Consider the following 14,349-nt stretch of genomic DNA (forward strand, 5'->3'; position numbering starts at 1 on the left):
AATCGACTAAGACCTATACGTTAGTTTCTAAGATAAAATATATACTATATAGGTATATTCTTAGTCTCCTAAGCGTACTTAATATAGCCCTATACTCCCTCTTTATTATATTATATTTAGTTTCTACTAGTAATTATATTTTACTTTTAAACCTTATAAGGCGCCTCTTTCTATCGACGATTTATATTAAGACTGCCCCCTAGCTAAGTAAACTAGTATTATATATTAAAATAATATCTCCTCTTCTTAAGCTAACGTTAAGGGATACTAAAAAGACTAGATTAATAATAGCTTTATTAAGGGTAGCTATTACTTTTACTTATTCGTCTCTTTATTCCTAATAGACTTCTTTCTTTAGTAGGTCTATAAGGGGTTTTACTAAAATAGTAAACTATCTAATCTAGATTTAATAGTATCTTATCTATTCCTTAATTTTAATAACTTTAGCTTTTATAAGGCACTTTTTATTTATTTTATAAATATAACTAATAACTTTAATTACTTACTATTAGAATTTCGATTTAGCCCTTATAATTATATAATTAAAGAGTTTAATATTAACTAGGACTTTATTAAGGTTAATAAGGTATTTAAAGATAAATCTCTATACTCTTAGCGCTACCTCTTTATTATTATACGTTATATCGGGCCCCTTAATACTTATATTATCGAGGAAATTCCTATAAATATTTAGTATAAGGTCTTATAAGATTCTTTATATTATCCTTATAAATTAGCCGACTAAGCTTATAGCCCCTTAAGGGAGTATATATATATATAAGAGGCTAATAGGTATCGCGAATATCGTTAAGTTATAGCTTTTTATATTAAGAGGGATTTAATTATAGCTTAAAAAAGGTCTAAGAGGGAAAGGATCTTATATATTAAAAAGTAGTCGCTAAACTTATTTATATTTAGTAGTAGGTTTATATCTCTTATTATAATAGTATTTATATATATAGCGGAATTAATTAAGCATAGTCCTTTATCTTTCTTTACTACTAGAAAAAAGGGGTTTTTATAGGGCCTATACCCTTCTATAAGGACTCTTATTTTTAGTTTAATTTTAAGGATATCAATAACTTTCTACTTTATTACTTTTAAGATTAAGATTAAGGCTACTTACTATACTTTATATTCTATTATCCTAATAACTTATAGGGGGGCTATAGCTAGGTCGACTTTACCTTTTTCTATAAAGTCTTAGGATAACGCTACTTCCTTTATTAAATAGAATACTATCGAAGATCTAGATTTTTACTTTTATAAGAAAGCCCTTAAATTATTTATAAACTACTTTAAGTCTCTTTTATATTAGCCGCTTTCCTTTCTATATACTTAAGAATTTTCCTATTAAGTATTCTAGGTAGTATCTAAGCTATATCTTATCTTTAACGGTATTCTATTTAGTCTTCTTTTAGTTAGGGTCCTCTTTTAGCGTTAAGCCGTCTAATAAAGTATTATTAATAGGGTTAATCTTATTTGCTTTTCTTTTAAAGAGATTATTAACTCTTAGATTATATAATCTAATAGGTTATTTCCTCCCTATCTTAACTTTAACCTTTTAAATCTTTCTAAACTTCTTTCTAGCTTTAATAATATTTTTCTTAAATTCTCTTATAGCCTTTATAACTATAACTTTAATAATCTCTTTTATTATTTTAGATCTAATAGCTAGAATCGCTTTCTCTCCTTTATCTATAATTAATTACTATTATACTAGTACTATTAAGGGCTTATTTATACTAACGTAGGCTAGGTTAAGGACTTAGTTAGCGCCCCCTTTATAACTAAGGATCTTACCTTTTAATAGGATAATCTTAGCTATTAAGGTATCTATAAGGGGTTCTCTTTATAATTATTAGGTAGCTCTTAGATTATCTTCTTTAACTTTTATTACTAAAGCCTAAAAATTATTTCTTAGGAGCTAGGTAGCTATTTCCTATATAGTCTCCTTAAGCTTTAGTCTTTTATATATATCTTTATTAACTATTAAGGTTATAGTCTAAAAGGATTTTATTATATTAACCTTATCTAGAAGCTCTTATTTAATAGCTCTTACTACTAGCGTAACTACCTAGATAGTACCGATCTAATATTTAACTTATATCTTACTATTTCTTAGGAAATAATTAAATAATATACGCGCGGCTTTAATAAATAGTATACTTAGGATAAAAGGGACTAAGACTCTATCTAGCGTAATATAAAGATAGATTAATATCTAGGCTATACTTAGATAAAGATTAGTCTTTACCTCCTTAACTATATTTATAAGGGACCTAGTATATACCGTTATTAATACTCTTATTAATAGGATTTTAAGCCTATATACGTTTATATATCTTTTAGTAATAAGGTTTCCTTTAAACTTAGTATCGATTAAGGCGCTTAGAACTTTAGCTTTCTAGCTACTAAGCTATACTTAAATATAAGGTAGGTCTTATATATACTTAAGCGAGTAGAAGGGTATAAGGACCGTATTTATATATATTATAAGAATCGCTATAAGGTCCTTTAAAGTTATCTCTTAGTATCTTATTAAGAGTACTACTTCCTATATAATAAATTTATCTTTCCTTAGTCTTCTTACCTTTAAAGTTTATTAATTAAATAGTCCTTAAGCTAGTTATATTACGCTAATTATATTAGTTATAAAACTAACTTCCTTTAGTGCTTATTAGACTTTAAGGCACTTATAATCTAATTCTTTATAAGTAAGGTAAGTAAGCTTAATCGGTTTAACTTAGTATTCTTTATCTTATTCTTTAACTTATACTAAAGCTACTATAAGTTTTCCTTATAAATATTTAAGGAGGAGGAAACTACTCTTTATATTATCTTTAGCTACTTTTATAACCGTTATTATAGCTTTATAAGGTCTTATATTACTCTTTACTTTCTTTAAGGTCTAGAATTTAGTATTTTCTATACCTTAGGCTATATTTATATATCTTATACTAAGTCTCTTACTTAGTTAGGGAATAAAGTTAATTAAGTAATTTAAAGGGATTTGTCGGGAGGTCTGTACTGCAGTAACGCAATGGGTTGTATTCAAGATGTCTTGCTAGGAAGGGAGGAAAGGGAATGAGGGGGCACACTACGTGCCCTTTATACACGGATCCCCGAGGTCCATACACGTGACGCTAAGGGTCACGTGTGCGTGTGCGCACCTCCCTTACAATCCTACTATAGCTATATGCTACATTCCCACACTGGCAAATCTTCTTTTATCGCTGCAATCGCAGCAGTAGCAGCAGGTGCGGGAGCGTAGCAGCAACCGCAAGGGTGCGAAAAGAGTGACGGTTCGAGCGGCAGCTAGCGGGAGGGCGTTCGACTGATCCTTCTATCCTAATCGTAAGGCTATTCGTATCGACGAGGCGTTCGAGGGCGCGGTTAGGCGATGCCTTTGTCATAGCATCTGCTGGGTTGTCTGCGCCGTTAATCCAGCGGATTTCTGTGATCTCACGCCTTTCGTAGGATTGACGTAGGCCATGATATCTATCATCAATCGCTTCTCCTTCGTTGTGCCTAGATTAACGAGGCACTCGAAGAGCGAGAAACGAGTCGGCGCAAACGATTAGGGGGAGAGGGGGAAGATTGAGGCGGTCTGTGATCTTCCGTATCGTCGTTGCTAGTGATATCCCAATATCGAATCCGTTGACCATGCCGTAGATCTCTGATGCTAGCACGCTTCGGGTGACCCTCTTACACTTCGTTGAGCTCCAATGGAGGACATTGCCCTTGATCCCGAATTGGTCTTTGGTACGTGCGGTCTCGGTCTCATTGACTAGGCAATGACGAAGCCTAGCTGTGACGATAGGTCCTTATTGTTCGCAAAGGAACCGTCGGTAAAGACGATAAGCTTGGCATTGGCGAGGTCAATAGGATATACGTTAGGCCTCGCTGCTGGTGGTCTTTCTGCCATTGAAGCCGCTTGTTGAGGGTCGTGCAATCCTCTTCCGTAGGGGTTTGGACCTGGGCAGCAATAGAGATGTCGAATGAGGCCTCTGGTTGACAGATTGAAGCCACATACGCGCCACGGGCACGCTGTTCCACGTACTGTTGGGCTCGATCGTATGCCTTGATGTCGATGGGTTCGATCTTGGCTGCTTGACCCTTTTGTTGAAGCAGTAGAGCGTTGTGGAAAGTGGTGTCTTGGAGGGTTATCTTTGCACCGTTGAAGTCAATGCTAGTACCCGGGGTCATCGTTGTCTTCGGCTTTGCCCGAAATTGTGCCTTTACGAGTTCCGCTTCCTCTAGCGCGGAAAAACGTTGTGTGCCAAGCATAAGGGTATCGTCAGTCTGCATTCCCACAATCCCAAAGTTATCAGGTCCCTTATTCGTAATTAGGAAGCATAGGTCGTAGGTTGATGTGGACATGTCGAGGTTATCGACATGATGCCCGTGATAGGTTCGAAACCAATGGACTCCGGCCTCCGCAATTCCGTATAGGGGCTTAATAACGCGAATGATTGTTCCTTCCGGTATCTTCCTTCTAATTCGGCGGGAAGATGCGTGAGAATGGTGCGGAATAGTTCGGTCTGCGCCTGGGGATACGCTTGTGTGATGTCACGAAGAGAGGGTCATGCCGTGAGAAAGGAGGTCTGGGGAGATAGCAGAAATAAGCCGTTGACTGACGCGTTGAATTGTCGGGGATTGCGTCAATAGGGTGGTTTTCTCTTGGTCGTTGTGCCCTTGGACCACGAGCTGGGCAGGGGCAGAAACAGGAACAGAATCGCTCGCAGGATCAGAAACAGGAATGTCAGAATCATCCGCAGCAGCAGCAGCGGGGGCAGGGATCGTCGTCTCGTCGCGGAAATAAGGCTGCACAAGGGTGGAACGGAAGGTCTGGGGTCCGTTGATAGTATCAATTGTGACATTGGAGCCATCAATTGCACTAATCTTAAAAGGGCCTTGCCAGCCGAGCTTTTCTCTCCACACTCGGACCTCGCTTTGCAGTGGGAGCGATAGTATAACGCCTGTTGATGATGGTCCGTTCTTTGTGTAAGGCGCCCTGCACTTGCCGCTCTGCTGAGAGCTGACGAAGCATTTTCATCGCTTTCTGGGCTGCGGCAGCCCTTTCAGGGTCGTAGCAGAAGGGGCGAATCTAACGCCATTCGAGGGTAGGCGCCAAAGACTAGGAGCGTAGGGACAATGCCATTTGGCCCTGTTGTGTCGTTGATGGCTTTGATAGCCATTTGAAGGATCGATTCGGGGATGTGAAGGTCCCGATTTCTGCGTGGAGGATCTCAAACGCACGGCGGAGAGGGGCATGATATCTTTCAACCTTTCCAACGGACCAATGTGCTTCCACAGGACTTGCTTGCAGGTTATCCCCATAAGCTTTGCCTCGTTACGGAACTCTAGGGAGGCAAAATTGGTCCCTGCGTCGTGCTTGATAGTATCAGGGGGTCCGAGATATGTGTCTATCCAGAGGGCTCGGAGGGCTTCCCACGTATCCTTTGCTGACATCGATAGGAGGAACCTGGCTGCTTGGAACGCTGTTGCTGTATCTACCACGTGCAAGACGGGGCGTTGAGGGGTTCCAAGGTAGAGCACATCAGCGACGATTTCGTAGTTGAATTCCTGGTCATCCTTTAGGTGAATTTGAAGCGTCTTGGAGCTTGAGAGTGCATTTGACAGTGATGACAGAATCTCGAGATGTTCTCTAGGATATCTATCGTCACATCGTTGTGGCCAGCTTGCCGTAGGAGGTTGTGAAGTCTTGGGACCGCTGGGTGCCCGAATCGACGATGAAGAGTGCGGATCTCGCTCTCCGTGAGGAATGCGATAGCGGCCTCGTTGGTCTTAGGTAGGAGGAACCAAGGATGTCCCCATTTGCGGATAACCGGGAGGGTTGTTCGTCCGACAATAGTGTCTGTAAGGTTGTTGAAATAGATGCCTAGGCGATCCATATCAGCGAGAGAGAGGAGGAAGGAGTAGGGTCTTGAGGATATGGAATGTGATCCTTCCGAGAGGTGTTTTAAGGGCGATAGAGCCGAGGGATAGAATGGCTTCGCCGTTGCCGAATTTGATAGAAGCTTGGCCTGCTGTAGTCTTATCGAGCGTTATAGCAGGGTCTGCTCGTTGTAGAGCGATGCATTGGTCGTAGCCAGCTGTGGAAACCTTCGCGGCGCCTGTGTCAATTATGATGCCCTGGAATCGGAGTCTTGAGTAGCGCTCCTCTATCATGAATTGGGAAGCAGGTGTAGCGTTGTTTTGAGAGGTGCTATACACGTCTTCCCCTGTGATCAGATGGTTGAAGGCTTGCTGGCAGAGCATTTGGCTTGTGTGCCACTGTTCTGGGTTGTTGTCATTATCTTCATTGTCGTCCTCGTCCCAGGGGTCGTTAGCATCATCGTGGGCATCCATCTCGTGACCTTCAAAGTCAAGAACGTAGGCTGTAAGGTCCTGGGGAGGGGTAATCCCTATGAAGTGACAGTGGGCGACGTATTGGTCTCGGGATCTTTGACGTTCCTCGGCAGTGTGCTTTGTAGACCAACATCCTTCCTTATTGCAGACGAAGCACTTCTTATTCCACGGGTGGTTGTGGCCGTAACGGCCTTGTGGGCGGTTAAAGCGTTGACTATTGAAGATTCCCCGTGGAGCGTTGTAGCTGCCTCGTTGAGCGTTGCCTCTATACCTTCTATACCCCTTCTGACCAAATCTTCCGCGATTGTTGTTGTATCTTCGATCGAGATAGTAGTGGTCATTGGGATCCATATGATCAGATGGTTCCTCGAGGTCTTGATGGTATTGAGGGCCTCCTTGAAGATAACGAGGCGCTATTCCGCGTGCAAGATGGGTCTCAACGGAAGAGCGAAGATCTGCAAAGGGCTCGATTCCTTCGGCGGGCTTGAATAAAGCGTATTCAAGTTCAGGAACACCGCGGCATGCATTAATAAGCGTTGTACGCAGTGGAACGTTTCCTGCATACGCGTTGCCAAGAGCTCGTTGGCATAACTGTAGCTTATCAAGGAGTAGCTGAAGAACCTCGTGTAGGGATTTCGTAGCATTATCGGCACGGAGCTTGTTAAAGGAAATAGTCGTCCATTCAGTATAGTAGTGAACGTGGTTAACTTCCGTATCGAAATGTTGCTTGATGCTATCGTATGCCTTGCGGAACGTTGAGGTCCAGTTAACGTGGTCAATGTAGTACGTTTGGGCTCGGCCAGTAAGGATTCGAGGGAAAAGAGCGTGGAATTGGTCCGGCTTGACCTGAATGTTATAACAGATACTCATAAAGATGCGTAGCTTATCATCGAGAAGGTCATAGGGTTCCCCCGTATAGTTCTTCTCTTTGTCCCAGATCTTGGTGAATTTCTGTTGTGTGTCGGCATCGACGATGTCGTTCGGGATGTCGGCCGGGAAGCGTTGTGTACGCTTCGAGGGATGTGGAGAAGAGGGTTCTGCTAGAACGATGCTCTGTTGCTGGAACTGATAGCTTGTAGGATGTATTGTTCGTTGGGGAAGCGTAGCAGTCGTTGTGGGCGGTTCCGCAATTGTCGTAGCGGGAGGAGCAGGGAGCGTCGGAATAGGGGCTAACGGCGTGGATGGCTCCGCCGTGTTGGAGGTGGGAGGGTTCTGCGTTAGTCGTCTCTCTTTTCTTGTATAGGCCTCCGTTCCTTTATCGAATTGGGTTACCATGAATTCGTTGTCGGGCCAGGCTGGTGGGTTATCGATCGTCTGTAGGAAGACGAGCTGTGGGATGATGTGGTCACCCTTTTCTCCTGTATAGATACCACGTCTCTTTAAAAGGTAACGTAGCTCCTTCGAAATTCCTTTGGCATCTTTCTCCACGTTGCCTCGGTCCACTGTTGGAAGTGATCCTGGAAGAATTCAAGGATATTAGTGCCATGAAGGTGTACGTTCTCCTCGCATTCTGACATAAATCGTGCGGTATATGTCATAACAGCTATTCTATCTTCCTCTTGTGGCGTGATCTCATCCTCCCATCGGGTCGGATCGATATCCTGATATTGGGTCTTTGGGATCGTGAGATTTTGGACCAATTCCCTTACTTGGTCGAGGAAGGCGTCGTTCCTCGTAGAGGCGGGGTTCGGGGTTGGGGTCGTGCTTGTCATTGTGAGGGTTGTCACGTAGTTGTCGAATCGTGAGGGCTGTCACGTAGTTGTCGAATCGGCGTTGTGGACGCACTTACACTTAATGTAACCGTTAAGTGAAGTTGGAAGGATCTATCAATGGCCTACCGGGAGCTAGTTGGTTGCCGGGTCCGGGTAATCGTAGAGTCCTTGATCTTAGCATAGAAACCTCCTCTAGGTCCAACCAGGGCAATATCGCTAGGAATATGGTAGTTGGGCTTTCGAAGGTTGCGTTCTATCTCTTCTTCCTTGCCAATCTGTGATCGACCAAATCGATCACTGATCAGGGAGGAAAGGGAATGAGGGGGCACACTACGTGCCCTTTATACACGGATCCCCGAGGTCCATACACGTGACGCTAAGGGTCACGTGTGCGTGTGTGCGCACCTCCCTTACAATCCTACTATAGCTATATGCTACATTCCCACAGGATTAGTATTCTTTTATATATAATTTCTCTAACGATTTTATCTATAAGTCTATTAAACTTCTTATCTAGATCTACTCTATACTTATAGTATATAGGGATAATCTTTAAGCTAGTTTTTACTATTCTTATTATCTTAATTTCCTTTATATCCTCTTTAACTCTTTATCTTTTCCCTTTATAAGTATTAATCCCTATTATAGTTATATAGATTATCTAATTATATATATCGCTTTATTATATATTATCTATAATTATAATTTACTTCTTTTCTTATATCGCTTACTTTTAAATTCCTTAGCTTTTATTTATATAAGCTTTTATATCTTTAAAACTAGTCTAGGAAACTAGATTTTCTTTTACTAATAGCTTAATTTAAGTAAGATAGTATAACTATAGCTTTAACTTATTTTATAAGTAGTAATATAATGGAGTTTAGCTATATATTTACTTAGTATATAATAAGCCTTTAAATATATATACTTATTTAAGAAAACTTATTAGTAAGTACTAAGGGAATTACGCTTTTATTATCTTTTCTTTTAACGTAAAGAGTCTTATTTACTACTTTATATATTATAAATCCAATCTTATAATCCTAAGAGTATACCTTATACTTATTAAGGTAGTATCCTTCTTTACTATAATAAAAGTATCTCTTAGGCCGGTTAAAAGTATTAACCTAAAACTATATATATTAATTAAATAGGTAGTAAAATCTAATAGTATTTATACTACCTTCTTATCTATAACTTAAAGAGTAGCCTTTATTACTAACGCGTTTTTATTCCTTATTAAGCTAGTTAAATATCTACTCTTACTAGCGAGTAAGGTTAATCTTTATATCTTTAAAGGCTTTTATTAGGTCTAAGATCTCCTTTATAGGCTATCTAGGTTTCTTATCTATTTTCTTTAACTCTTTAGGAAGTTTTTCTTTACCCTTATTAGATTTAGCTTCCTCTTTTACTTTATTAATTTCCCTAAAAAGCTAGTCTTTCTTTAGGTTCTTAAGCTTTTAATTATAGACTTTAGATACTATATCTTATCGCTTAACGTCTTAGTAAGGTACTAAGTAGTTATTAATTATATAGATAAGGCTTTTATATAAGAGTTTTAAGATAACTTTAAATATCTTCTTATTTCTCTTTATAATATTAATAATAAGTTCCTTTAGTATTATATAATAAATAAAGTATAACTAGACTATAGATTCTTCTTAGCCGTTAGGTTATACCTTATACTATAGGTATAAGTAGAGACTAAGCTATTTTATAACTTCTATAATAGTCTTAGGCTTTTTAGTATTATAATAGTTTAAGCGGTCGTTAGTAGTTTCTAGTTATTTAATATTATATACGTAGTAGTATTAAAAGAGTCTCTTCTTTATATCTTCTTAAGTAAGTCCGTCTATAAGAATTTTAATAGTAAGGGCTTATATAAAGGAGATATAAACTTTAAGCTAGTTTATTTTATCTTTATTATAGATATAGTTAATATATATTTCTTATTTAAACTTCTTAAGGAATTTAGTTACGTTTTTACCGTTAAATTTACTAATAAGTAAGAGTCATAGTTAGTAGAGTCTTCTTATAAGGTATAACGACCGGTATTATTCCTAAGGGATAAACCTATTAAGGGGTTTATATTAGTAGATATAATAGGGCGTGGTCTAAGTAATAATAAGTATATTACGTTAGTAATAAGTTAGAGGTCGTAAACTATAGACTATAACTAGGTAATTAGAATTAAAGATAAAATCGTAATAAAGATCTATAATATATTAAAAGCTAGAGAGCTATCTATTTAAAGGAGTAAAAGTAGGTAGCTATATATACCTATAGAGACTGTCCTTAGATTATGGTTCTAGCCGTGATCCCCTTCGTAGCTTACTATAGCTTACTTATAAGCTATGCTCCTAAGTAGTAATCTATCTATATAAGGCTTACTTAGCTTACGTACGCTCTAGGTAAGCTAAGCCTAAGTAACTTCTCGTCCTAACTATTATTCCGAGCCGCCTTATTACGTAAACGTGGCCGGCTCTCCTACGGCCCGCTAGCCGTGGTCGTAATATAAGGTTATCTTAGCTTTTAGTAAGTATATCTCTAAGTTTATTAGTAATCTTATTAATATTTACCCTAAATTTTTTTATATCGCTAGTAGTAAGATTAAAAAATCCCTCTTAATAGCTAGCGTTTCTAGATATAGTATACTTATAGATTATAAAGTTACGAAATTTAAAGTTAAAGTTTTTAGAGTAAAAGGATATCTTATTATAATTATCTTATTACTTACCTCTAGCTATCTCTACTACCTAACTAATCGTACTATAATATATATTCCCTTATACTATAGTTATAATACTACCTACCTTTACTATATATAATATATTATATATATATAATAAAAGGTAGCGAATTAACTAAGCTACCTAGCTTATTAATTAACTATACTTATTAACTATCTAAGTAACGCTTAGACTCTTATAACTGCTAGCTTAAAGTAAGGCTAGACTAGGCTTAAAGAGGCTAGTTTTTAATATAAGCTAGGTATTATCTTCTATCTTAATATCCTCTAAGTCCTAGTCTTAGGTCTTAGGCCTTTCTTTTAAGGTCTTTAAAAGGCGTTAGCCTTCTAAATCTTCTTCTAAGTAAGCCCTAGCCTCTAAGGTACTTATTTCGGCCCTTAGGTTGGGGGGGGGGGGGTTAAAGGGGCCCTCCTTAGGCCTAGGCTAGGGTCCTAGGTCGGGTCTAGGCTAGGTCCCGTTAGCGGGGGTATATACCCTTAGTTAGCGAGGACGGGGAAGAGTTTTCTACTTATATAGGGGAAAACCTCGCTTAATTTATAAACTTCGGTAGTATATTACGCACCCGCTAGTAGCTACGCGAGGCTGCACTTAGGGGGGCGTAATATACTATTCTCGAGGGTTCTAGGCGTATACTTTTTTTATGTTTTAGGCTTAGTTTCGAAAAGTTAGCCGAGAAGACGTAATAATACGCTGCGCACTATATAGTAAGAGTCAAGGGGGTCGTATAAGCGGAGTAGAGTTAGATAAAGGAGGGGGCTATATATTAGATATTGCCAGCCGATAGGGATAACGGTAAGAGAGTAAGAGAGGAAGAAAAGGAGAATCGAGCGGAAGGAGGGAGGGAGTATAGGTGTTCTTATAGCAACCCCGTATATAGCAAGGGCTAAATAGGGAAGGGGTTTGCCTAAAAGCGGAAGGCGGTGCAGGGCGGCGGGGAATTTACAACGACCGACTTTATAGGCAAGAAGTACGGGGATATAAGTCCCTCGATCCATAACATGGAAGTCCCTATCGTTAAACGCATAGAATTCTAGTTGGTAGGTAACACTGACAGGGTATATATTAGTTTCTCACTAGCATAATTGAAGATTGGTATAGACGGAGGTTTTATCAGCCCGATGGATGATGCCGGCAACACCAAGGACGATGTTAAGCTCCCTACGGGTGAGTTGGGCGAGTCTGTCCAATCACAGTTTAATAAAGGCAAGGAACTCGGTATGTGAATCCTGGTCCTCCTAGAGGCTTTAGTTATAAACGGGCTAATGATTCTCTTTTATAGTTGTTACTGTTATAGCCGATATGGGTGAAGAGGCGGCCATAACAGTGAAGGGGGCTTGTAATTAGATTACGGCGCCTAGCATGAGGCTCTTTAGGCCTGAAATCTTCTGACAGATGAATTTGGGTTGATGAACCAGAAGTCTACTGTTGGAAGGGAACATTGTCTGTGGTGGCCGCCGATAAATCGTGGGGCTTGGTTCATAAGTGCAAGCAGGACGAAGACTTGTAAACTATACCAATAACGCCTCCACTTGGCTGCACTCACAGGCACTTCGAAGGTTGCGAGGGGCAATGTTGTTTATTGCCACGCTGAAGAGGAGAGAAAGAAACTATGATGTGAAGGGCGGTGTTGCGGCTTGAAAGGACCACGTCATGTGGGGCCGCCTTGGTAACGAGTCGGGCCGTAGGCTTTGACCAACCACGGCCGGCAATGATCGGGCCGAAGATCCCTAATGAATCAGGCAATGGGCGGTTCTTGATTTTCTATATAAAGGAGCGGGATTGAGCTGAGTTAAATACATGATGGAGATGCTGCTGCTTGCTAGGCAGCGATAATGTTGACTTTCTGTATGAGCGAGCGACTTGACATTAACAAGATCCATACAACCACATGCTGTCCAAGACAGGCAGATAAGGGAAACCACCAGACATAACATGGAAGGAGAGCTTGGGGAGCTCTAGAGCTCCCCAGTGGGAAAGTACCCACCTTGCCCAGCCCCTTCAACAGACGGGTCGAGACCGGGGCTCTGCGCACTGAACGAGGTAAAGGCGCCTTGACAAAAATGGTCGTCGGTAATCGGCACCCTTTTATCATCATGTTCGTCATAGAAAGCGATTTTTTGCCCATATGGATCTGTGAACTGCACTTGCATGGTAGCCCAGGCTGGACCATTAAAAAAATACAGCCTGAATGGGTAATAGGAACCCGCTTCGGCTGCAAATGTGAAGTGCCGGTTAATAGAATTATCGGCTCCCTTGTTTAGGGCCCGGACGTCAGCATTTGCCTTAGTATATCCGGCCTTCGCCTTCTCCCCAATCCAGAAATAGGCTTCTTCGTCGACATGCTGGAATAAGAACGTATAGCTGCCCGTGACTTTAGGGTGAAAGTAACCATAGTTTGTTATGACACTATATTCGACATTAGTTTTTCCCGTGCCGTATAGGTCGCCGTTGCCACCGGGAAATTTGAAGCCGAGAAGGTTCGTATTGCCCTCCCTTGTAGGCCGCTGCCCCCGTACCGAGACCAGCAAGTCGTACGTCAAATCGTAGCCCACGGTATCCTTCTTTTTTTCGGGGATACAACCGGGGCCGATAATATCGCTGGTACATTTTGCGAGCTTATAAAACTTCCAACTCAGGCCAGGTGAGCAAGATAGTAGGCACTTATTTCGACTGCATGCTTCCCCAGACTCGCAATCTCTGTTTGCGCGACACCCTACAATGCAGCGGCTACTTTGGCAAATTTGGCCGGAGCGACACCCCGAATCATCGTAGCATCCATTTTCGCACGTGTTTTTGTTACAGACGTACCCGACTGAGCAGTTGCTGTCATAATGGCAATGCTCGCTGGCGAATACAAGCAGGCAAAGGGAGCTGATGCAGAGAGCCAGCGACGGTAACATGACTTTTAGTATGATGGGTGGTTGCAAAATTGAGAAGAACTGTTGGGTTATAATTAGACTGTTCAACTTTTTACGCGATTGCATGTCGCTGTCAATATTTTATACTTGCCAAACTGTAATGCCACGCCTGCGTTGGTACTAGTCCTATAACTCTCACCGCAGCGCCCCTGACCCCCTGTATGCGATGCAGCTGGGTAAGACATTAGCTGGGCTTTACACCCCGCTCATCTCTGAATGCGCCATAAAGACGTGGCACATCTCGATAGGTAACCTAGGCACTAAGCAGCTTTATGATCCCTACTGTCTCCGGTGTGCATAGAGTGTGGCTTGCTATCGCTTCCGTATCCGGACGACGTACTTCAGAGTGATACACCTCCGTCAACAAATGCATGAGAACTGTTCGGAACTTGCACCGTGGTAATGCATACAAATATACTCCGGAGGCCCTTTGTCTTTCTACGATGGGGTTACGTTGTCAGACTAGCAAAAGAACTGTCTCTGTCTAGACTCTGGAGTAGGTCTCCTGCCGCAGCTTCCACTCGGGACTTCACGATGCAGAAGGGGAATGCATGTCTGTAAATTCGCTTCTAAGCCATGATTTTGATTATCAAC

This window comes from Hirsutella rhossiliensis (assembly GCF_020360975.1).
Source record: "Hirsutella rhossiliensis strain HR02 chromosome Unknown scaffold00001, whole genome shotgun sequence".
Lineage (NCBI taxonomy): Eukaryota > Fungi > Ascomycota > Sordariomycetes > Hypocreales > Ophiocordycipitaceae > Hirsutella > Hirsutella rhossiliensis.